The sequence below is a fragment of the Hakea prostrata genome, chromosome 7 (assembly GCF_041222555.1).
Source record: "Hakea prostrata isolate BN-2017 chromosome 7, UWA_Hpros_2, whole genome shotgun sequence".
Taxonomy (NCBI): domain Eukaryota; kingdom Viridiplantae; phylum Streptophyta; class Magnoliopsida; order Proteales; family Proteaceae; genus Hakea; species Hakea prostrata.
In genome coordinates this window covers 10,167,636-10,192,602 of record NC_142606.1, presented here as the reverse complement: position 1 = coordinate 10,192,602, position 24,967 = coordinate 10,167,636, and the positions used below count along the sequence as shown (strand labels likewise).

The window sequence follows — 24,967 nt, the reverse complement described above, 5'->3', positions numbered from 1 at the left end:
TGTGGAACGTTTTATATTTTGTATTGTGGAGAGTAGATTATTCAGATCTTTTCTTTTAGATGCTGTTGAAGACTATTATTGATTTCTTATAATTCTTTTTCTTCTTCTATAATGTCTAGTGTTTGTGATTCTCGGTGTAATCGTAGTAGGGCTTATGATCTATTTCATCTCCTATCAATGGATACAGGTACGAATGAATATGAATCAAGCTCTACCCAGTTTTGTATAATTGTTTATAAATTTTAATGGATGCTTGCATATTGATTGATGAATTTTCAGGGCGAGAAAATAAGACTCCACCATCATCATCATCATCATGAAGATAAGAAGAAGAAGAAGAAGAAAGTTGTTTTCATTTTAGGTTCTACAGCCAGTGGAAAATCAAAGTTGGCTATTAATCTTGCAACTAAATTCCATGGAGAAGTAATCAACTCCGATAAAATCCAAGTCCATAAAGGTTTGGATATTGTAACAAATAAGATTACGAATGAAGAAATGGCAGGCGTACCTCACCATTTGATAGGAATCTTAGATCCTGAAGCAGAATTCACACCGTCAGATTTTTGTGAACAGACATCTTTTGCTATGAGTTCCATCTTCGATAGAGGAAACCTCCCAATCATAGCCGGTGGTTCCAATAGATATATAGAGGCATTGGTCGACAATGAGACCCTTAAATTTAGGAACAAATATGACATTTGTATCCTTTGGGTTCATGTCTCCCTTCCAATTTTGAAAGAGTATGTGTACGAAAGAGTAGATAAGATGATAGAATTTGGATTGGTCAATGAAGTACGCGAATTTTTTGCGCATGATGGAGACTACTCGAAGGGTGTCCGCCGTTCTATCGGAGTCCCGGAACTTGATGCCTATTTTAGAGCAGAAGCTAGTGGTCGTGTCGATAAGGAGACATTGGAGAAACTCCTCAAAGAAGGAATTGAGTTGATGAAGGCCAACACATATGACTTGGCTTGTCGCCAATTTCAGAAGATCAATCGATTGAGGCTTGAGAAAGGATGGAATATTCATGTCATTGATGCTACTGAGGTGTTTCATCGGCGAGGTACTCAACGCGAGCAAGAATGGGAGTTGCGAGTGGCTAAGCCGAGTGTGGAAATAGTGAAGCAATTTCTACAATAGGAGGGTCAATATTAGGATGAAATCCATTGGCATTTATGGCATTTCTAGTCATCTTTTTATTTATTTATTTATTTTTTTTAATTTTTATGATAAAAGTAATTACTTGACTTAGTTGTATCTTGAAAAAGGATTCTATAAATAATTTAGAACAAGATGGATACAAATATGTGTTTGGCATGTGAGATTTTGTGTTGTTTTAGTCTCTTATCGTTTCTATTGTCTTGGTAGAAATAAAATAAATCTGCGTGACCGACAAAGGAGTTTCGATTTGATTGATTGAAATATTGACGCGTGTTTAAACTCAAAACTGTCAAGACAAGAGAAGGATTCTTGATTCGAAGTTATCCATAAATGACTTTAACAGTTTTTTTTTTTTGGAAGAAGTAGCTGATAATATTAATAAAAGAAGAGACTATACATGAGATTACAGACGGTAATAAGTTCCGCCAGAGGCGTCACTATAAACAAGCTCAGCCAACCTGGGCGGAAGAAGGTTACAATCAAAGACCAGCTCCCCCGGCACGGAAAGAAATCCATTAAAAAAATCAGTACAAGTATTGACCTCCAGAAAATTATGCTTGAATAAACACCCTTGAAATTGTGACGTCATCACTCTGATGTCTTCCACAATGTCTACCGCCTTCCACAGAACTGAAGACTTCATCAACACCATCGCCAATGCCTGAGCAGAATCTGAACAGATAATCACACGGGGAATGTGTAGCTGGATAGCTTAAAGTTAAAGATACATACTTCTTAGTGGAGAGGTCATGGGTTTGATCCTTGCAGACAACATCTCCCCCCTGAGGATGTAATCAAGGTTCGTGCAAGCTGGACATAATGAACCTCAGTTTCCCAAAAATTAAAATTAAACTTAAATCTACACAAAAAATGCTTGCTCTGCTCACAAATCTGAATAAATTGGTGTAATTTTGGCCTGGTTCAGTCATAGTCAAAATCCATCATTTTGCAACAATACGTCTAAGAGCTAACCTCATGATAACTTAACTTTTAACCAAAAAAAGGGAAAAATCCCCTCGTGATACCATTTTCAGAATTGTTATTGGAAAATGGTAAGGTAACTTATACCACCCAAGCCAGTCTTTTGCGTGATTTTTTTTTAATTTTTTAATTTTTGTGCAAATAAATAGAAATACTAGCGTTTTGTGTCATTTATACAACCTATTTCTACTTTAAAAAGATTAAAACAATAAAAAATAAAAAGCAGGTCTCAACCTATTTGTTTTTATAAAAATTACTTTCTTCCTTTTTACATAAAATACAAGTGACTTTAATGTTAAAATGATAATTTATATTTTTTTTATACCTTTTTGGTTATCAAAATTCAGAGATTTCAAATCTTTGAATTCATGAATGGGGATCCAAATCTCTGGATTCATGAATCGAAAATTTATACCTGTTTAGTTGTAAAACATCAGTGAATTCATGAAATCCAGAATTTTTTTTGCCTAAAATCGTGAATTAAGACATTCTTGAGTATTATTAGGTGAAATCCATGGATTCCATTATAAGTATTAAATTGATGAAATTTGCGGATTAGTACGAAGTAACCCTACGGAAATTCGATAGATTTGAGGCTAACCAAAGAATTAATTTTAAAACAGGCCTATTATTATATAAAAGTTTTGGATTTTCTTCCACGTTTCCCTCCATTTTAACTCAAATCAAACTTTTAGATTTTCTTTGGCATTTCCCTCCATTCTAACACAAATTACGAGAGAATCGTTCACATCTCCTCATTTCCCTCTATGCAATCCTGTGAGGAGCCGGAGCCAACCAAAAACTTCATTACGAGAGAAATTTTCACATTTCACAGACAAAGATTATAATCTCCTTTTTCCATTTTTCAGTGTTAGGGTTGGTTTGGCTTCTGCAGTGGAGGTTTCAGTCTTCAAGGTTTGAACTCATTCGATTTGTTTATTAGGGTTTGTTTCTCTTTCGTTCTCTCCAATGGCGTTTTCTTTTGTGGAAAGTGGTTTGGATAATTCGATTTGCTACGTTCAAGACAGGCGATTTTGTTTGTTAGGGCTTTTTTGTTATTGTCTGGTTAGGATTTTTCTGCTTGCAATGAATGTTCACCCAGCTGCAAAGAAACGGAACATCACCTTCGGGTTCTTGAAGGCTAATAGACTCAAAGGAAGGCAGAAGAAGCTTCTTCGACTTGGAGCTGCCGTTCCATTCTGATGCGAATGTCTTAATCGAAGAGAATTCCGATTATGACGGATGGCTTCAGCGATGATGTGAGAGCCCATATGATCGAAATTCATCCTGAAGTGACAAAGAAGATTGTGATCAGAGGGAATAATCTTCTTGAATTGTCTCTGCATGATCTTGAGCCTGATTCATGGAGGTGTAGGCTTCCACCATGAAACATATTCTCTTGTGAATCCTGAATGCATTATGGTTATTGTGGGCTAATTTTACAGATTATATACATGGCAGCAATCCATCAGTGCTTGGCAGATATACAAATTTGCTGCTCAGATGATTCAGGATTACAACAAGAAAGCCTACCATAATGGGTCAGATCAACCTCTAAAACAAACCAGAGACTGGGTATAAGAATCAAGACTCACCCTAATATCAACAAAGAGTTATTCTCCAAAGAAATATTCTTGGATTGATGGATATCCTAATAGGCCATTTCTGGCTGCTCAAGCTGGTGATGCAACAGGAGTTGTGTCATTGACAATCAACTGCTGGCCCTTTGCATCCGGAAGTGAAACATATGTAATTATTAGCATGCATCGAATATGAATCTTCATTGATGTTTTGATCTGGGTTTGAAGTATGTAGTGGGTCTAGATATTGAATGCAAATTAGTTTATAACATTACATCTGCGGGTGTTGGAATTAAAGAGAATGTTGCTCTGCTAGAGAGATTATGGGCTTCAATTAATGCAAAAACATGGTTGATTTAAGGATCTTTGCGGCTTCGATTCTTGATGATGGAAGGCTTCCAGATTATGGTTTGGTTGATTTGTGTTTTTCAGTGATTGGAGTGGTGAGACAGATTGAGTTTGCAACAATTGATACTTATACTTCTTAAAAGATTGGGAATAAGTTGCTTGGGGTTTGGAATGGAGAGAGCTATACAATGTAAGAAGAAAAAAATAATAATAATAATAATAATAATAATAATATATATTTTTTTCAACAATTAATTAGAAGTAGGATTATAACTTGACAAAAGGATAAATAAGTAAAATGATAACTTTAAGATTAATTTTGAAAATTTTGAAAAAAATATATAAATGCCACATCATCAGTAAACTAACCTAACACAACGGTAAGGAAACATTAGTAATTGTAAATAAAGTAAATGGTTGAATTAGTAATTTTAAAAAGTACAAGGAATGAAATTGTAATAAAATTAAAGTGCAATAGTAATTATCTCAAAAAAAAAAAAAAATGATAATCAACAATCAATAATCGAATAGATAATCGAATATCTGATAAAGTTTTGAATTTGAATTTAGATGTCTTTTCTAAATTTCTGCCTCACTTGGACTTGATACTAGAGTATCCGAGCCAAATCCGACCCATTTACAGGTCTATAGTTACAAATGTAAACTAGAAAAGTGAGAGTGAAAATAAAATTATACATTCAATTTGATAGTAGATAAAGATTAGTTTTTATTTTTTATTTTTTTTGGTAAAAATAGTAGATAAAGTTAGATCTCACAGGGTAGTGCTATCCATCAGAGGGAGCACAGAGTGCTCCACGACGGCTTTACCACCATAAATATAGGGGGACCCAAGAGTTGGGTGATGGATTCTTTGGTTTTATTATTATTTTTTACTAGTGGGTCCCACATAATTTGTGTTGGTAAAGCCGGAGCACATAGTGCTTTCCTGACGTGGTGATAATCCAGATTCGTACATGCACAAACTCCCTAGAATTTTTATTTTTTTAAAAATTCCACTTGCCACCCTTTGAGAGTGACGTAAGAAACACTTGCAAGCCTGCAAACAAGGATTTTGAAATCTTTTTTTACGTAATCCATAGATTTTGAAGTCACGCACTATTATACTAGACTCATTTAGTTTAAAAATTTATGATATCATAATCTACTATTTTAAGATGATTTTAAATAGATATTAGAATCTAATATTTCAAGGTCGCCTTTAACAGATTCTTAGAGGATTTTCTGCTTAAAATCTTGTTAGAAATTATTAGAGAGGAGGTAGCTATGTATATATTACTTTTATTAAGATTAGAAAAAAAATTGAGTAATTAGAATTAAAAAATTTACTTAAAAGCAAGAGGATAAAAACACATGTATCTTACTTAGCTTATCTGCACCAATTTTTTTTACCTTTTAACATTTTTTATTATAATTTTTTTTTTGATAATAAAAAATTTAAATTAAGTGCTTTACTTTTCTTTTAAATAGTGATATAGATCAAGCTCTATGCTCCAATATCCTTTTTGTACCAAAAAAATAAAAAAATCAATTCACTGAGTGTAAGTGAGAACTGGATTTTGCTTGGGAGCAATGCCTCGTAGGCACTGTTTCAAGCAGCCAACGGTTGGATTTTAATTTTGATGTTTAGATTGAATCTCGATCGTCTATTATGAGCAGCACTAAACACTAACTTAAGTGAGAATAAACCTTTTTTGTTTCAAACGAGCCGAATCATTTGAGGTTCAACTTGAACCAAACCAACGAAAACAATTCTTGAATAAAACATTAAAGAAAAAATTAATTGTCTTCATTTCTTACAATTATTTTTCTATTGTGTCCAGTGTCTACTATTCTCTACATTGTCACAGTTCTTAAAATCGTGTGGATCTCCTATTTGCAGAACAAAGAACTAATTAAGCTCTCCTAGTTTGCACATTAAAAAAAAAAAACAATAATGATTTGTTTTCTTAATCATCAGTAATTTTGCATGTTTATTCATATATGATTTTTCAGCTAAATAAAATTATGACGAATATAAAAAATGATGGAGAATGTCCATCAGTATCATGATCATTATCACCGGGAAAAGAAAAAGAAAGTTGTCTTCATCCTAGGTTCTACAGCAGTGGGAAAATCAAAATTGGCTATACATCTTGCAGTTGAATTCCAAGGAGAGGTAATCAACTCCAATAAAATCCAAGTCTATGAGGGTTTGGATATTGTTACAAACGAAGAGATAGCCGGTGTACCTCACCATTTAACAGGAATCTTAGATCCTGAAGCGGAATTCACACCAGCAATTTTTTGTGAACAAGCATCACTTGCTATGAGTTCCATTTTCAATTGAGGAAATCTTCCAATCATAGCTAGTGGTTCCAACAGATATATAGAGACATTGGTTGACAATGAAACCCTAAAATTTAGAACCGAATATGACATTTGTATTATTTGGGTTTGCGTCTCTCTTCCCATCCTAAAAAAGCATTGCTTACGAGAGAGTAGACAAAATGATAGAGGAAGGACTAGTCGATGAAGTCCGAAATTTTTTCACACACGATGGTGACTATTCCAAAGGCATTCATCGATCAATTGGATTTCCAGAACTTGATTCATACTTCAGAGCAGAAGACAAGAGTGTAGATAAGGAGACATTAGAGAAACTCTTCAAAGAAGGAATTGAGTTGATGAAGGCTAATACCTATCATTTAGCTTGTCGCCAATTAGAAAAGATTTATCGCTTAAGGGATGAGAAGGGGTTGAATATTCATCTCATTGATTCTACGGAGGTGTTTAAAAAGCGAGGAGATCAACGTGAACAAGAATGGAAATGGCGAGTAGCTGGGCCAAGCAGAGAAATTGTGAGCAAGTTTCTCTATGAGCAGCCTTAATCGATAATTTTACAAGTTCCCACTTTGGAACATTGGTTTTGTAATTTTTTTTCTTCTTCTTGTTTTCCTTTTTGTACATGTTGCCGCATGCATGCGACAAACCAAATCTCCCATAAAAGTGTTGTATAGTTAGCATTGAGATACATGTGAGAGACCTTAATGTATATAGAATTATAAAGATTGACATTTTTCTATTTTTAATTGGACTAAGCATGGATACGATTTTTTTTTTTTTTTTTTGAATCTGAAGAGTTTATATATAGCGTGGGGGAATATTACTAATATAGGTGCTGCCGAATGGGTGCGAACCCAGAACCTCCCCGTGGGAAGTTGGGCTTTTAACCGCTCTACTAATGGGGGATCGATTCATTTTGATGATATTAATATATCATACTGTTATTATATAAAAGTACATATTTTTGTAATAAAATTTTTCGGTAGAAAAAAACATCTTATTTCTTTTTTATAAAGACTTCTTATATAGTTATTTGAAACTATGAATTATGAATATTCTTTATGGTAAAATTGTCCACCCATTTTTAATAAAGTTTTCATCAAAATCTTCAACCAATTCTTAGCCAAAAAATTTATATATATATATATATATATAAGAATGAATGAGAATTACACCATATTCTTCTCCTTCTTTCTTTTTCTTTTTTTTCTTTTCCGGTTGCTTGCTTCCTTTGAAGCATTGTGCGCTTCTCTACTGATGCCCCCAAAAACATGATTGCCCGAGCAAGATGTCACCTATAAAACAAACAACGTTTGACTAGTGTGGTTGAGGAACGCTACAAGCAGTCAAGTTAGTGAACACCTAACAGTTTCACAAAAATGAATACTTGTCAAACTTAGAGTGCTTAGTTTAGATTAAGTATGCCTACCTTATACAATGAATGGCTGGGTTTATATAGTCGTTAGTAAGTTACCTTAGTTGTTGGATTAATCGTAGATGTGCTCTAGGTTGTTAGATGTGTTTTAGTTCTTGTGGAACACGGTGGATGACCTTTCTTCCCCTATTCGTCCAGCAGTCTATTCCAAGAATCTAGGACTAGTCACCAACTTCTCTATCACACTTATCATTATGTTTGACTAGGCGCATATGCATGCCATGCTAACCATTTCAAACCAGTTCGGTTTGACCTCATTGCTGCTCAACCTTGTCAAGTGCTATGGGGAGTAAATTATTATTTTTCTTTCAAATATCTTATGGATTAATGCTGTGGGAGATAGATGTTATAAAAACATTAAAAAAAAAAGAGGATATATTAAATAATTTACAAAGATGTTTTTCCATATGAATTTTTTTTTCAAATGAGAAAATTTTACAATGATTTAGTTGTAGTACTAACTAAAGTCTCTAGTGCCAATCCCTAATTTCTTAAAAAAGATTGGCATTCTACCAAATTTTTTCTATTAATATACTTAGTCGATACATATATATATACATTGGCATCTCTCATTCTCACAATAAATCCTAAAGAAGAACATTAACGGAAAATTCAAGTTTCTTTACTTCTTACAAATCCTTTCTCGTTATCTCGTTTTTACTATTCTCTTCATTGTCTCAGTTCTTATAATCGTGTCGATCTCCTCTCTACAAAACAAGGTACGAATTAAGCTCTCCCAGTTTGTATATTACAAAAGAAAAATAATTTCTTAATCATCAATAATTTTGCATGTTTACCCGTATATTAATTGTTGATTTTTCAGGCCGATAAAATTATGATTGATGTCAACCAGGAAGAGAGAAAGAAAGTTATTTTCGTTTTGGGTTCTACAGCAGTCGGAAAATCAAAACTAGCTATATATCTAGCTACTTGAATTCCAAGGAGAGGTAATCAACTCCGACAAAATTCAGGTCCATAAGGGTTTGGATATTGTGACAAACAAAGTTACCGACGAAGAGATGGCTGGTGTACCCCATCATTTAATAGGAATCTTAGATCCCGGACGAGAATTCACACCAGATGATTTTTGTGAACAGACTTCACTTGCTATGAGTTCTATCCTTGAGAGAGGAAACCTTCCAATCATAGCTGGTGGTTCCAATAGATATATAGAAGCATTGGTTGACAATGAAACCCTAAAATTTAGAAACAAGTTTGACGTTTGTATTCTTTGGGTTTGTGTCTCTCTTCCCGTCTGAAAAAGCGTGCTTACGAGAGAGTAGACAAAATGATAGAGGAAGGACTAGTCAATGAAGTCCGCGAATTTTTCGCAAACGATGGTGACTATTCCAAGGGCATTCGTCGATCAATTGGAGTTCCGAGTTTGATCCATACTTCAGAGCAGAAGCCGAGGGTGCAGATAAGGAGACACTAGAGAAAATCTTTGAACAAGGAATTGAATTGATGAAGGGTAATACTTATGAGTTGGCTAGTCGCCAATGGGAGAAGATTGGTCGCTTGAAGGGTGAAAAGGGATGGAATATTCATCTAATTGATTCTACCGAGGTGTTCAATAAGGGAGGAGTTGAACGTGAGGAAGAATGGAAATTGCGAGTAGCTGGGCCAAGCAGAGAAATTGTGAGCAAGTTTCTCCATGGGCAGCCTTGATCGATATTTTTGCTAGTTCTTTGCAACATTAGTTTTGAAAATTTTGTTTACTTTTTGTTGTTTTTCCTTTTTTTGTTGCGGTATACATTCATTCGGCAAACCAATTTCCCATAAAAGGGTGTAATGGAACGCACTGAGATATACGTGAGAGGTCTTACTTAAATAAGAAAAATATAAAAAAAAAAAATAGATGTAATAGAATTCAATATTAGTAAAAGATTTACATTTTACTATTTTAGATTAGACAAAGCATGAATAAGATAAAAAAATTATTTTATTTTATTTGGGTCGTTCTTTATTTATTTATTTTGGGTGATGGATCAAATATCTATGATTTGAAGTAAGCCAAAAATAAATCAATTCTTTCCAAAGGTTTATTGAGAAAATTTATTATGTAAAGCTGAGTAATGTTTGTTATGAAATTATTGTACGGAATTTGCAAATGATTAAAAAACCTAATTAATCGATTTGTTAAATGTTGTAATGATATGAAAATTTATTATGTAAAGCTGAGTAATGTTTTAAAAGTACGTACGGCATACTACAAAATGAAGCTTCTCTCATACTCTGTAACTGTTGTACTGGGAAACTGGGATTTACCTTCTTCCCTCTTCTTTAAGACAAAAGTGACGACGGTATGGCATCTCTGGCTCGGTGTTTTCAACGACGAGAAGTCTCAGATAGATTTTTTTTTTAACTGAGACGACTAGCAGCAGCACAACACCGTCCGTGGAGCAATCAAGAGTCATTAGACTGCATGTAGATCGATCCAGCTACCAACTTGTTGGAAACAGGTTAGAATTCTTATTCTTCATCTTTGCATTGCTTCACCTTCCTAACTGCATATCATAGCTTCTTTATCTGCCACGAACTCGGCTTTTCACATTGATTTCTAAGCTCTGCATAGGTTTCTTCGAAGGAATTTCATGTATAAAATTTTACACTTTTGTCTTATTGTCGTCAACATTAAAAGTTATATATTTTCGCTGTTAATCCTTGATCCCCTTTACATAACACTTTGCTTTATCAATTTTTAGGGTTTGATTTCATGGGTATAGGCTCCTTCTAAGGGAAAGTAAGTTTCTTCTTGTTTTTTCTTCTCCTGTTATAAGTTTTGAAGATGACAGATTTTCAATTTGCATCTTATATTACTTTTCTCAAAAGTCTTCGTTGGGATACATTTGAATTTTGAAATTAATTGGAAGGGCATTTTCAGTATATAGCTGAGCCTTCATTTGCTCCTTCAATACAACCTTAGAAAGCCGGTAACAGGACCCATTTGAATCTTGGAAAGCATTTATTTCTACTATTGACAGAAGCCCTCTTCATCTTTTTATTCAGCAAGATTTTACTTGTGTTGGTGAAAATAGCCCTCTTCATCTTTTTATTCACTTTGATCTCTCGATCATCTTTCTCTCTGCTTTCTCCAACCAAACATGACGGCTCAGAAGCCCACAATGCAACAGCAACATTCAAAATTTTGTTGGAGAGGCAAAACCCCTGAAACAATCAAGGATTACAAACATTCGTATGAGGACATAAGTTGTGAAGTATCAAATATAATAGGATTTAACTCAATCGCCGAGAGATTCTTGTTGATAATGTCCTCCACCTCCCTGAACTCTGATGCTCCGTATCCTTTTCGTATAGAGCTCAATATCCTTTTTGTCCCCCCACCTCCAAAAAAAAAAAAAAATATCAATTTACCAAGTGTGAGTGAGAACTACTACTGTATCTATTTTATTTGTTTTACTCTTATCTGTTTTATCTTCTTATTCATTTTTTAAATCTACATTTTCATTTTCTCTCTCTTACTTTCTCATTCTTTTTTAGAACCATTGTGTGCTTGTGTACTATGGAGACTAGATCATTTATATTTTTCTTTTAAGTATGTGACGAATTAATGCCTTGAGAGATAAGTATTACTTTTATTTTTATGGTCAACAAAAGAGATAGATATTATAAAAAGGCTAAAGTTTAGATGAACGGACATGTGAATAGGTTAACTGAACGACTTTTGAATATTCACCGTCAGATTTGTTAAATTAAATCTGAATTGTCCAATAATATTTTTATTTTTCTCCCATTTTTTATGGGTTAGTTAAGTTTAATCTAATATCACTAGTTGTCGATTCTCGTTGGCGGTAATATCACTTTCTTCTTCCTTTGTTTCTTCTTTAATATAGTTCTTCCACAGGTTCAATAGTTTCTTCTTCCTCGGTTTCTTTTCTAGTATAGTTCTTCTACAGGTTCAACACAATTGATTTTCTGAAGAGACTTAGAGAAAAAATGCTGGTTTTTGTGGGAGATTCAATGAAACATAAATATGTGGGAATCTCTTCGAGATGGAATTAGAAACAAGAAAGAGACATGAGATCTCAGGGAAGATGAAAATTTATTTTTTACTTCTTCAAGACGACAGTAAAAGAATTACTGCAATCAAAGGGTCCCAATTTGATGAACATAGATGAAAGAATTTTCAGAGTTGATGGAGATGGAGAGGGAACAGACACCAGCGAGAATCAAGCGTTGTTTTTTTTTTTTTTGAAAATTTAACCGGTGATAGAAGGTTATCTTAACTAACACATAAATAATAAGAGAAAAAAAAATATCAAATGATTCAGATTTAGTCAACAGATCTGATGGTAGAAATTTAGAGTCGTTTAGTTAACATATTCACACGTCCGTTAAGCTACTCCCTTCCCTTATAAAAACATAAAAATAGATAGAGTTTTTTACTTGTAGGTCTCTTTAGTGGACCACAAACTAATGTTGGGTCCTCTTACTACAATATATTACTTGTAGGTCATAACAGACTAACCCGTTAGTTCGCTGTTAAGTATATTCAAATTTTAAACGTAGAATGACCAAAATTCCTCTTAGGTTATTTAATATATTATGTTATATATATATATTAACCATATAATTAATGATTAATGACCAATTATCTTTTTTTAAAACCATATATTAACACAATGTATAAAATGACCTAAGGGGCACTTTAGTCTCTTCACTTTGAAATTTAAATATACTTAACAGCGACTAAAGGTGTTAATGTGCTTAGGACGCACACGTAATATATTATATTAAAGAGACTCAACATTAATTTACGGTCCATTAAAAGGACCCACACATAAAAAAAACTCTATTAAAAAACTCAATTAGATAATTTACAAGGATTTTTTTGGTTGAATAATTTTTTTTTTAATGAGCAAATTTTACAGTGAGGTTGTTCTAACACTTACTAAAGTGTGTAGTGCCAATTTTTTTTTCCTATTAATATATTCAATCGATACATATATATACATTGCCATCTATCATTCTCACAAAAATTCCCAAATAAGAACATCAAAGAAAATTTTTATTGTCTTTATATCTTACAATTCTTTTTTTGTTGTGTCCAGTGTTTACTATTCTCTACATTGTCACAGTTCTTAAAATCGTGTCAATCTCCTATTTGCAGAACAGGTACTAATTAAGCTCTCCTAGTTTGCATATCAAATTTTTTTTCTTCTTAATCATTAACAATTTTGCATGTTTATCCATATTTGATTTTTCAGGCAAATAAAATTATGACAAAAATCAAAATTAATCTCCATCAGTATCATCATCATCACCAGGAAAAGAAAAAGAAAGTTGTCTTCATCCTAGGTTCTACAGCCGTGGGAAAATCAAAATTGGCTATACATCTTGCAATTGAATTCCAAGGAGAGGTTCAACTCCGATAAAATTCAAGTTTATAAGGGTTTTGATATTGTGACAAACAAAGTTACCAACGAAGAGATGGCCGGTGTACTTCACCATTTAATAGGAATCTTACGTCCTGAAACCAAATTCACACCAGCAGATTTTTGTGAACAAACATCACTTGCTATGAGTTCCATCTTCAAGTGAAGAAAACTTTCAATCATAGCTGGTGGTTCCAACAGATATACAGAGGCATTGGTTGACAACGAAACCCTAAAATTTAGAACCAAGTATGATATTTGTATAATTTGGGTTCGCGTCTCTCTTCCCGTCCTAAAAAGGCATGCTTACGAGAGAGTAGACAAAATGATAGAGGAAGGACTAGTCGATGAAGTCCGCGAATTTTTCGCACATGATGGTGACTATTCCAAGGGCATTCGTTGATCCACTGGAGTTTCAGAGCTTGATTCATACTTCAGAGCACAAGACAAGAGTGCAGATAAGGAGACATTAGAGAAACTCTTCAAAGAAGGAATTGAGTTGATGAAAGCTAATACTTATCACTTATCTTGCTGCCAATTTGAAAAGATTAATCGCTTCCTCTTATTCTGTTCTTTTTCTTTTTTTCTTGCTTGCTTGCTTTGATGCATTGTGAGCTTCTCTACTGATACCTCAAAAACTTGATTGCCCAAGCAAAATGTCACCTATAAAACAACGTTTGACTAGTGTGGTTGAGGAACACTTCCGACAGTCAAGTAAGTGAATGCCTAACAGTTTCATAAAAATGAAGATTTGCCAAACTTATAGTGCTTAGTTTCGATTAACTATGCCTACCTTATACAATGAGTGGCTAGGTTTATATAGTCGTTAGTAAGTTACCTTACTTGTTGGATTAATTGCAGATGTGCTCTAGGTTGTTAGATGTAGGGCATCTCCCTGGGAGGACGTGTTTAAGTTCTTGAGGAACACGATGGACGACCTTTCTTTCCCTATTCGTCCAGCAGTCTGTTCCAAAGATCTAGGATTAGTCACCAACTTCTCTATCACACTTATCGTTATGTTTGACTAGGCGCATATGCCATACTAACCGTTTCGAACCAGTTCGACCTCATTTCTGCTCAACCTTGTCAAGTGCTATGGGGAGTAAATTATTATTTTTCTTTTGAATATCTTATGGATTAATGCTGTGGGAGATAGATGTTATAAAAACATATATAAAAAAAAAAAAAAAAAAAAGATATATTAAATAATTTACGAAGATGTTTTTCTATATGAATTTTTCTTAAATGAGAAAATTTTACAATGATTTAGTTGTACTACTTAACTAAAGTCTCTAGTGCCTATCCAGAATTTCTTAAAAAAGATTGGCGTTTTACCAAATTTTTTCTATTAATATACTTAGTCGATACATATATATATATACATTGGCATCTCTCATTCTCACAATAAATCCTAAAGAAGAACATTAACGGAAAATTCAAGTTTCTTTACTTCTTACAAATCCTTTCTCGTTATCTCGTTTTTACTATTCTCTTCATTGTCTCAGTTCTTATAATCGTGTCGATCTCCTCTCTACAAAACAAGGTACGAATTAAGCTCTCCCAGTTTGTATATTACAAAAGAAAAATAATTTCTTAATCATCAATAATTTTGCATGTTTACCCGTATATTAATTGTTGATTTTTCAGGCCGATAAAATTATGATTGATGTCAACCAGGAAGAGAGAAAGAAAGTTATTTTCGTTTTGGGTTCTACAGCAGTCGGAAAATCAAAACTAGCTATATATCTAGCTACTGAATTCCAAGGAGAGGTAATCAACTCCGACAAAATTCAGGTCCATAAGGGTTTGGATATTGTGACAAACAAAGTTACCGACGAAGAGATGGCTGGTGTACCCCATCATTTAATAGGAATCTTAGATCCCAAGCGAAATTCACACCAGATGATTTTTGTGAACAGACTTCACTTGCTATGAGTTCTATCCTTGAGAGAGGAAACCTTCCAATCATAGCTGGTGGTTCCAATAGATATATAGAAGCATTGGTTGACAATGAAACCCTAAAATTTAGAAACAAGTTTGACGTTTGTATTCTTTGGGTTTGTGTCTCTCTTCCCGTCCTGAAAAAGCGTGCTTACGAGAGAGTAGACAAAATGATAGAGGAAGGACTAGTCAATGAAGTCCGCGAATTTTTCGCAAACGATGGTGACTATTCCAAGGGCATTCGTCGATCAATTGGAGTTCCAGAGTTTGATCCATACTTCAGAGCAGAAGCCGAGGGTGCAGATAAGGAGACACTAGAGAAAATCTTTGAACAAGGAATTGAATTGATGAAGGGTAATACTTATGAGTTGGCTAGTCGCCAATGGGAGAAGATTGGTCGCTTGAAGGGTGAAAAGGGATGGAATATTCATCTAATTGATTCTACCGAGGTGTTCAATAAGGGAGGAGTTGAACGTGAGGAAGAATGGAAATTGCGAGTAGCTGGGCCAAGCAGAGAAATTGTGAGCAAGTTTCTCCATGGGCAGCCTTGATCGATATTTTTGCTAGTTCTTTGCAACATTAGTTTTGAAAATTTTGTTTACTTTTTGTTGTTTTTCCTTTTTTTGTTGCGGTATACATTCGGCAAACCAATTTCCCATAAAAGGGTGTAATGGAACGCACTGAGATATACGTGAGAGGTCTTACTTAGATAAGAAAAATATAAAAAAAAAAATAGATGTAATAGAATTCAATATTAGTAAAAGATTTACATTTTACTATTTTAGATTAGACAAAGCATGAATAAGATAAAAAATTTATTTTATTTTATTTGGGTCGTTCTTTATTTATTTATTTTGGGTGATGGATCAAATATCTATCATTTGAAGTAAGCCAAAAATAAATCAATTCTTTCCAAAGGTTTATTGAGAAAATTTATTATGTAAAGCTGAGTAATGTTTGTTATGAAATTATTTTTTGGCAGAACCCCTGAAACAATCAAGGATTACAAACATTCATATGAGGACATAAGTTGTGAAGGATCAAATATAATTAATATTCCGAAAGATTTGATTGCTACTAAAGGGCCCCTCCCGGCTCATTAGTTGATTCAGTACCAACCCGCCTAAACCTGACTGACCGCTTCTTTTGCCAGTTATGCTCATCCTTTTCCTGCCCTTAGACGTAAAGGAGGAGTAAATGATTTGATATCTTATCCGAGAAATTTTTTCAGGAGCTACTCAATCGCTAAGAGATTCTTGTCGATGATGTCCACCCACCTCCTTGTAATCAGATTCAACCACAATATTATGGAATTTATTATTGGCTTCATGTAGAAGACCCAACCTGAGAGTTGACGCCTACCCTGTATGAACTGAATGCTAATGAGAAAGTTGAGATAAGAGAACCCAAATGATCTCTACTAATAACATAGAAGCCGGCCTTGTGTTTTAGAGCTTGGATTCCATGCCTCATCACAGTTAACTTTGATAAAGAAAGAGCAGGTGTGTCCAACGAGGGAGACCCATAGCAATAAACTAAGAAACAAACATTACAGCTTAATTTACTATTGCTTCATAGAAGCTTTCATTAGCATGTTATATGACAAATTAATTACATTAATACTAATACACTTTAGGTAATGATAGCCCTAGCTATTTTAAATTTCTCATTCCCTTACTGAAATTTTAGAATTTTCGCTCTGATCCTCTTTCGATGTGTTATATATCAGTGCATGGAATAAAAATTAAGATTAGAAAAAAAATTGGGTAATTAGAATTAAAAATTTTTAAAAGCAAGAAAGATAGAACGCATATATATCTTGCTTAGCTTATCTTTTCTGTTTTGGTAAAATCTTGCTTAGCTTATCTGTTCCAATTTTTTTTTTTTACCCTTAACATTTTATTAGATATTACTGTAAAACAAGTAAGAATATTTTTTTATAATTAAAATTAAATTAAGTGGTTTAGTTTCCCTTTGAATAGGGATATAGATCAACTGAGCTCTGATGCTTCAATATCCTTTTCGTATAGAGCTCAATATCTTTTTTGTACAAAAAAAAAAAAAAAAAAAAAATCAATTTACTACCTTAAACTGGCTTAAAATGAAAGGGGGCTTAGACCTAAGTGTTAGTGAGAACTACATTTTTTTTTTTTTTTTACTTATTTTTTAAATCTACATTTTCATTTTTTCTCTCTCTTTTTTTAGCCATTGTGCGCTTGTGTACTATGGAGACTAGATCATTTATATTTTTCTTTTAAATATCTTACGAATTAATGCATTGGGAGATAGGTATTATTTTTTATTTTTATGGTCAACAAAAGACATAGATATTATAAAAACATAAAAAAGATATATTAGATAGAGTTTTTCACTTGTGGGTCTCCTTAGTTGATCACAAACTAATGTTGAATCCTCTTACTGCAATATATTACTTGTAAGTCTTAATAAGACTAACACCGTTAGTGCGTTAAGTATATTCAAATTTTAAACATGGAATGACCAAAATGCCCCTTACGTAATTTAATATATTATGTTATTTTTTATGTATAATGACCAATTATCTCTTTTGAAACCATATATTAACACAATGTCTTAAATTACCTGAAGGACACTTTGGTCTCTTCACTTTTAAAATTTAAATATACTTAACGGCGAATAACGGTGTTAGTCTACTTAGAACCCACATGTAATATATTACATTAAGGAGACCCAATATTAGTTTATAGTCCACTAGAATGACCCACACACACATAAAAAAACTCTATTATATATTTTACAAGGATTTTTTTTTATGAAATTTTTTTTTTAATGAGAAAATTTTTCAGTGATGTTGTTCTAGTACTTACTAAAGTGTCTAGTGCCAATTTTTTTTTCTATCAATATATTCAATCGATACATATATATACATTGACATCTATCATATTATCATTCTCACAAAAACTCCCAAATAAGAACGAAGAGATGGCCGGTGTACTTCACCATTTAATAGGAATCTTACATCATAAAACCGAATTCACACCAGCAGATTTTTGTGAACAAACATTACTTACTATGAGTTCCATCTTCAATCGAGGAAACCTTCCAATCATAGCTGGTGGTTCCAACAGATATACAGAGGCATTGGTTGACAACGAAACCCTAAAATTTAGAATCAAGTATGACATTTGTATTCTTTGGGTTCGTGCCTCTCTTCCTGTCCTAAAATAACATGATTACAGGAGAGTAGATAAAATGAGAGAGGCAGGATTAGTCAATGAAGTCCGCAAATTTTTTGCACATGATGGTGACTATTCGAAGGGCATTCGTCAATCCATTGGAGTTTCAGAGCTTGATTCATACTTCAGAGCAGAAGACAAGAGTGCAGACAAGAAGACAGTAGAGAAACTCTTTAAAGAAGGAACTGAATTGATGAAAGCTAATACTTATCACTTAGCTTGTCACCAATTGGAAAAGATTTATTGCTTAAGGGATGAGAAGGGATAGAATATTCATCTCATTGATTCTACGGAGGAGTTTGAATGCAAGGAGATCAACGTGAACAAGAATGGAAATGGCGAATAGCTGGGCCAAGCATAGAAATTGTGAGTAAGTTTCTATATGAGCAGCCTTAATTGATAATTTTACAAGTTCCCACTTTGAAACATTGGTTTTGTGATATGGTTAGCATTGAGATACATGTAATAGAATTATAAAGATTGACATTTTACTATTTTTAATTGGACTAAGTGGATACGAATTGTTTTTTTCTTGTCTGTCATGGAGCTAATATCATCCCTTGAAGTAAGTCATCATTTAAAAGATCAATCAATTCATATGTAAATCTTAGTAATGTTTCTTAAGAAATTATTGCACGGATTTTGCTAATGATTTAAAAACCTATGTGATCGATTCGTTTTGATGATATTATATCATATTCCTATTATATAAAAGTACATATTTTTTGTAATAAAATTTTTCTTTAAAAAAAATATCTTATTTCTTTTTTATAAGGACTTCTTATGTAATTATTAAACTATGAATTCTGAATATTCTTTATGGTAAATTTGTCCACCCATTTTTAATAACGTTTTCATCAAAATCTTCAACCAATTCTTAGTCAAACTCTTATTATAAATTACTGTACAGTTGGTAAGTAAAATTAGAATAAGTGATTTATTCCCCAATGAATAGTGATATAGATCAAAAGTCAAGATCCTCTTCTAGGAGTTGTTTTGAGCCTTAGCTTAAACGAGCTCTGATGCTCCAATTTTTTTTATTTTATTTTTTTTTTTTAATTTTTACAAAAAATTACCATTTTATTAAGAGTGAATGAGAATTACATCTTCTTCTTCTTCTTCCTCTTTTTTTTGTTGCTTGCTTGCTTTGAAGCATTGTGTGCCCCAAAAACTTGATTGCCCAAGCAAGATGTCACCTATAAAATAATGTTTGACCAGTGTAGTTGAGGAACGATTCCGACAGTCAAGTTCGTGAACACCTAACAATTCCATAACTATGCCTACCTTCTACACTGAATGGCTAGGTTTATATAGTCGTTAGTAAGTTACTTAGTTATTGGATGAACCGTAGATGTGCTCAAGGTCGTTATACGTAGGGCATCTCCCTGGGAAGACGTGTTTGAGCTCTTTTGGAACACGATGGACGGCCTTTCTTTCCCTGTTCGTCCGGTAGTCTATTCCAAAGATCTAGGTCTAGTCACCAACTTCTCTATCACACTTATCGTTATGTTTGACTAGGCGCATCTGCCATGCTAACCGTTTCAAACAAATATTGTTTGACCTCATTAATGCTCAACCTTGTCAAGTGCAATGGGGGAGTAAATTATTATTTTTCTATATGAATTTTTTTTTCAAATGAGAAAATTTTACAATGATTTAGTTGTAGTACTAACTAAAGTCTCTAGTGCCAATCCCTAATTTCTTAAAAAAGATTGGCATTCTACCAAATTTTTTCTATTAATATACTTAGTCGATACATATATATATACATTGGCATCTCTCATTCTCACAATAAATCCTAAAGAAGAACATTAACGGAAAATTCAAGTTTCTTTACTTCTTACAAATCCTTTCTCGTTATCTCGTTTTTACTATTCTCTTCATTGTCTCAGTTCTTATAATCGTGTCGATCTCCTCTCTACAAAACAAGGTACGAATTAAGCTCTCCCAGTTTGTATATTACAAAAGAAAAATAATTTCTTAATCATCAATAATTTTGCATGTTTACCCGTATATTAATTGTTGATTTTTCAGGCCGATAAAATTATGATTGATGTCAACCAGGAAGAGAGAAAGAAAGTTATTTTCGTTTTGGGTTCTACAGCAGTCGGAAAATCAAAACTAGCTATATATCTAGCTACTGAATTCCAAGGAGAGGTAATCAACTCCGACAAAATTCAGGTCCATAAGGGTTTGGATATTGTGACAAACAAAGTTACCGACGAAGAGATGGCTGGTGTACCCCATCATTTAATAGGAATCTTAGATCCTCAAGCAGAATTCACACCAGATGATTTTTGTGAACAGACTTCACTTGCTATGAGTTCTATCCTTGAGAGAGGAAACCTTCCAATCATAGCTGGTGGTTCCAATAGATATATAGAAGCATTGGTTGACAATGAAACCCTAAAATTTAGAAACAAGTTTGACGTTTGTATTCTTTGGGTTTGTGTCTCTCTTCCCGTCCTGAAAAAGCGTGCTTACGAGAGAGTAGACAAAATGATAGAGGAAGGACTAGTCAATGAAGTCCGCGAATTTTTCGCAAACGATGGTGACTATTCCAAGGGCATTCGTCGATCAATTGGAGTTCCAGAGTTTGATCCATACTTCAGAGCAGAAGCCGAGGGTGCAGATAAGGAGACACTAGAGAAAATCTTTGAACAAGGAATTGAATTGATGAAGGGTAATACTTATGAGTTGGCTAGTCGCCAATGGGAGAAGATTGGTCGCTTGAAGGGTGAAAAGGGATGGAATATTCATCTAATTGATTCTACCGAGGTGTTCAATAAGGGAGGAGTTGAACGTGAGGAAGAATGGAAATTGCGAGTAGCTGGGCCAAGCAGAGAAATTGTGAGCAAGTTTCTCCATGGGCAGCCTTGATCGATATTTTTGCTAGTTCTTTGCAACATTAGTTTTGAAAATTTTGTTTACTTTTTGTTGTTTTTCCTTTTTTTGTTGCGGTATACATTCGGCAAACCAATTTCCCATAAAAGGGTGTAATGGAACGCACTGAGATATACGTGAGAGGTCTTACTTAGATAAGAAAAATATAAAAAAAAAAAAAATAGATGTAATAGAATTCAATATTAGTAAAAGATTTACATTTTACTATTTTAGATTAGACAAAGCATGAATAAGATAAAAAATTTATTTTATTTTATTTGGGTCGTTCTTTATTTATTTATTTTGGGTGATGGATCAAATATCTATGATTTGAAGTAAGCCAAAAATAAATCAATTCTTTCCAAAGGTTTATTGAGAAAATTTATTATGTAAAGCTGAGTAATGTTTTAAAAGTACGTACGGCATACTACAAAATGAAGCTTCTCTCATACTCTGTAACTGTTGTACTGGGAAACTGGGATTTACCTTCTTCCCTCTTCTTTAAGACAAAAGTGACGACGGTATGGCATCTCTGGCTCGGTGTTTTCAACGACGAGAAGTCTCAGATAGATTTTTTTTTTAACTGAGACGACTAGCAGCAGCACAACACCGTCCGTGGAGCAATCAAGAGTCATTAGACTGCATGTAGATCGATCCAGCTACCAACTTGTTGGAAACAGGTTAGAATTCTTATTCTTCATCTTTGCATTGCTTCACCTTCCTAACTGCATATCATAGCTTCTTTATCTGCCACGAACTCGGCTTTTCACATTGATTTCTAAGCTCTGCAACTTTCGTTTTTTCCTTCATTCGCAAATGACAACAGGTGGTTTTATGTTGATTATGAGAATTTAGCTCATTACGTTATCCAATAATTTCAGTTCTGAATTTTGGCTTCTCGTAAGATGCTTAGTATCAATTACCCTACAACCAGTATTACCAAGAATCTGTGAATATTTATGGAAAATCTGATGCTGTTGTTGTAAGTGTGGGTTAATAGTTTACTTTGGATTTCCTTTTTCTTTTTTTTTCAATATTATTTGGAATTTTATCGAATGGTATTTTTCAGCTATGTGTTGCTAAAGGCTCAAGACCAAGATATCTACAAGTATGAAAAACTAAGAAATGAATAGACAATGTTGTTAGGGTTAGGTTTAAGCACAATGTTGTCTAAAGCATTAAACCCTGAGTATATAGATTGGAATACCCAGACCGCTGCTCCCAGCTAGTATTTATAGAATAAATACTGAGTTCTGTTGGTAATTGGACTCTCCTACAAAGGCCCATTATATCGTTAGATCGTAACTAATATGATAGCTCATATTAGAACATAAATTGAGTATGACTCAAATACCTCAACAAATGTATCCAAATCGCTAAAGCTTGTCAACTACATAAGTTCCTTATTTTATTAATACAATCATCATCATCATATTAATCCATATATATTAGTGGATCTTATTTCTTAGTATTGATAAGTTATGATACTCATTAAGATTTATTACATATTCAAAATCTAAATAAAATCTCATAAAATTTAGAGTTATCATTTGTCATTTTTTTTTTATATGTTTTATTATTGCCATGCTTATTATAAAGGGATTATGAGTGCAAATGAGTTATCGGGAGAAAACCAGTAAATGGATGAAGAGCATGTGATTGTGAGTTATTATCATCATACGAAGTTGTGTGAGCCATGGGTTAGTATGATGCCAAAGAGTTAGGAGCTCAAACGACTAGACTACATTTGTCAACGAATTTGCAACAGAATTAATAGATCTTGGAATGCTCTAAATCAAGCAAGAATCATATGAGGACATAAGTTGTGAAGTATCAAATATAATAGGATTTAACTCAATCGCCAAGAGATTCTTGTTGATGATATCCACCACCTCCCTGTATCAGATTCAACCACAATATTATGGAATTTTTTATTGGCTGCATGTAGAAGACCCGACCTGAGAGTTGATGCTTATCCAATAAGAACTGAATGCTCATGAGAAAGTTGAGATAAGAGAAGCCAAATGAACTCTACAAATAACATAGAGGCCTTGTGTCTTAAAACTTAGATTCCATGCATCATCGCAGTTAACTTTGATAAAAATAAAAAAAAGTTAAAAAAGAACAGGTGTTTCCAACGAGGGAGATCCATAGCAATAAACTAAGAATAACATAGAGGCTTTGTGTCTTAAAGCTTGGATTCCACGCCTCATCACTGTTAACTTTGATAAAAGAAAGAGCAAGTGTGTTCAACGAAGGAGATCCATAGCAATAGACTAAGAAACAACATTGCAGCTTTACTATTGCTTCATAGAAGCTTTCATTAGCATGTTATATGACATATTAATTACATTAATACTAATACATTTTAGGTAATGATAGCCCTAGTTATTTGAAAATTCTCACTCTCTTACCGAAATTTTAAAATTTTTACTCTGATCCTCTTTCAATGCGTGATATATCAATACATGGGCCTATGATTGGAAAAAATTGGATAGAAAATTTATTATTTTGTGTAAAATATCGATACTTGGTCTCTCTCCATGTTAAATCCTATCTCGGCCCTTGATCTAACCCTAAGGCTGCGTTTGTTTGCAAAGGTGGGGTGGGGGGAAAAAACATGTGGGCCCCATGTGTAGTGAGGTGAGGGAGAACAAAAGGAAAGGAATGGGTTTTGTGGAAAAGTGGTAGTGGTGAGTCTCACTTTTTACTTTTTCCCAACTTTTCCACAAAGTCCCACCAAATATGTGGGGTTTTAAAATAGTAGGTGGGAAAGTTGGGCTGCCCACATCGCAGACAAATTTCCTTGATTCAAGGAAACTTGTCTCTCACTTTCCCACCCCAAGCAACAAAACAATAGACCATTTTGAGATTTAAAGGGAATAGTAAGAAGTCTACACATTTTTCAAGAATTTTCCCATTCCTTTTTTCCCACCCCACCTTTATTCCAACGAACAAACGCAGCCTAATTGATTCACAGGTGAGAAAACTTACTAGAGGTTTAGTTTGGTCCAACCATTGAGCCAAATCAACTTGGTTCATTAAAACCAACCCATAAAGACTCAAATTAAATCGCATTCAGTATAGGTTTTCTTCTTTTTGGTAATTAGTTGCCATTAATATTTGGAGAGTTTTCCTATTAAATAATAATTATTATTATTATAAGAAAAAGTATTTAGACAGTTTCACTCGAGCACGGAAAAACTTTGTAATTCGAGTTGTTGGGCCAAATCCAGTTGGATTTTTCTAAGATGGACTGGGCTATAATGGGTTATGTTTATGTTGTAACAACCCAATGGGCTTAAATCCTTTAATATGAAATTTCCAAAACAATTGGTTACTAATGAATTGGTTCTTATAAAAAATAAAGTTTATCCTTAACGTAAGCTGATTCTTTATTTTATTATTGGGACTAACTTACTTTACCCTCTAGGGTTCCTCTCTCTCTATATATATATTAGAATAGAGGCTGGCTTTGGGCTTAGTGCCCCGACAAGCACACTCAGCCCACTAAGTGTTTGTTGCCCAGATGAAAACCTACTTTGTCATCTTCTTCACTCTTTTCTATTGATATTTAGGTGACATTACCAATGCCTTTTTTTTTTTAATTTTTGGTAGGAACCCACACAGTAATGCAAATGTCATCAAACTATGGAACAAAACACAGCAAAAGAGTCTGGCACG

At 33.6% G+C, this 24,967-nt stretch overlaps 7 pseudogenes; all 7 read left to right on the top strand.

Annotated features, from left to right (window-relative positions):
* Positions 1-267: 267 nt before the first annotated feature.
* On the top strand, positions 268-1,140 carry LOC149009638 (adenylate isopentenyltransferase 3, chloroplastic pseudogene; annotated as a pseudogene).
* Positions 1,141-6,114: 4,974 nt separating this feature from the next.
* LOC149009637 (adenylate isopentenyltransferase 3, chloroplastic pseudogene) lies at positions 6,115-6,958 on the top strand (annotated as a pseudogene).
* A 1,725-nt stretch (positions 6,959-8,683) lies between these two features.
* Positions 8,684-9,516, top strand: LOC149009636 (adenylate isopentenyltransferase 3, chloroplastic-like; annotated as a pseudogene).
* A 3,572-nt stretch (positions 9,517-13,088) lies between these two features.
* LOC149009635 (adenylate isopentenyltransferase 3, chloroplastic pseudogene) lies at positions 13,089-13,848 on the top strand (annotated as a pseudogene).
* A 52-nt stretch (positions 13,849-13,900) lies between these two features.
* On the top strand, positions 13,901-15,736 carry LOC149009634 (adenylate isopentenyltransferase 3, chloroplastic pseudogene; annotated as a pseudogene).
* Positions 15,737-15,855: 119 nt separating this feature from the next.
* On the top strand, positions 15,856-18,796 carry LOC149009633 (adenylate isopentenyltransferase 3, chloroplastic pseudogene; annotated as a pseudogene).
* A 145-nt stretch (positions 18,797-18,941) lies between these two features.
* On the top strand, positions 18,942-21,280 carry LOC149009632 (adenylate isopentenyltransferase 3, chloroplastic pseudogene; annotated as a pseudogene).
* Positions 21,281-24,967: the final 3,687 nt, after the last annotated feature.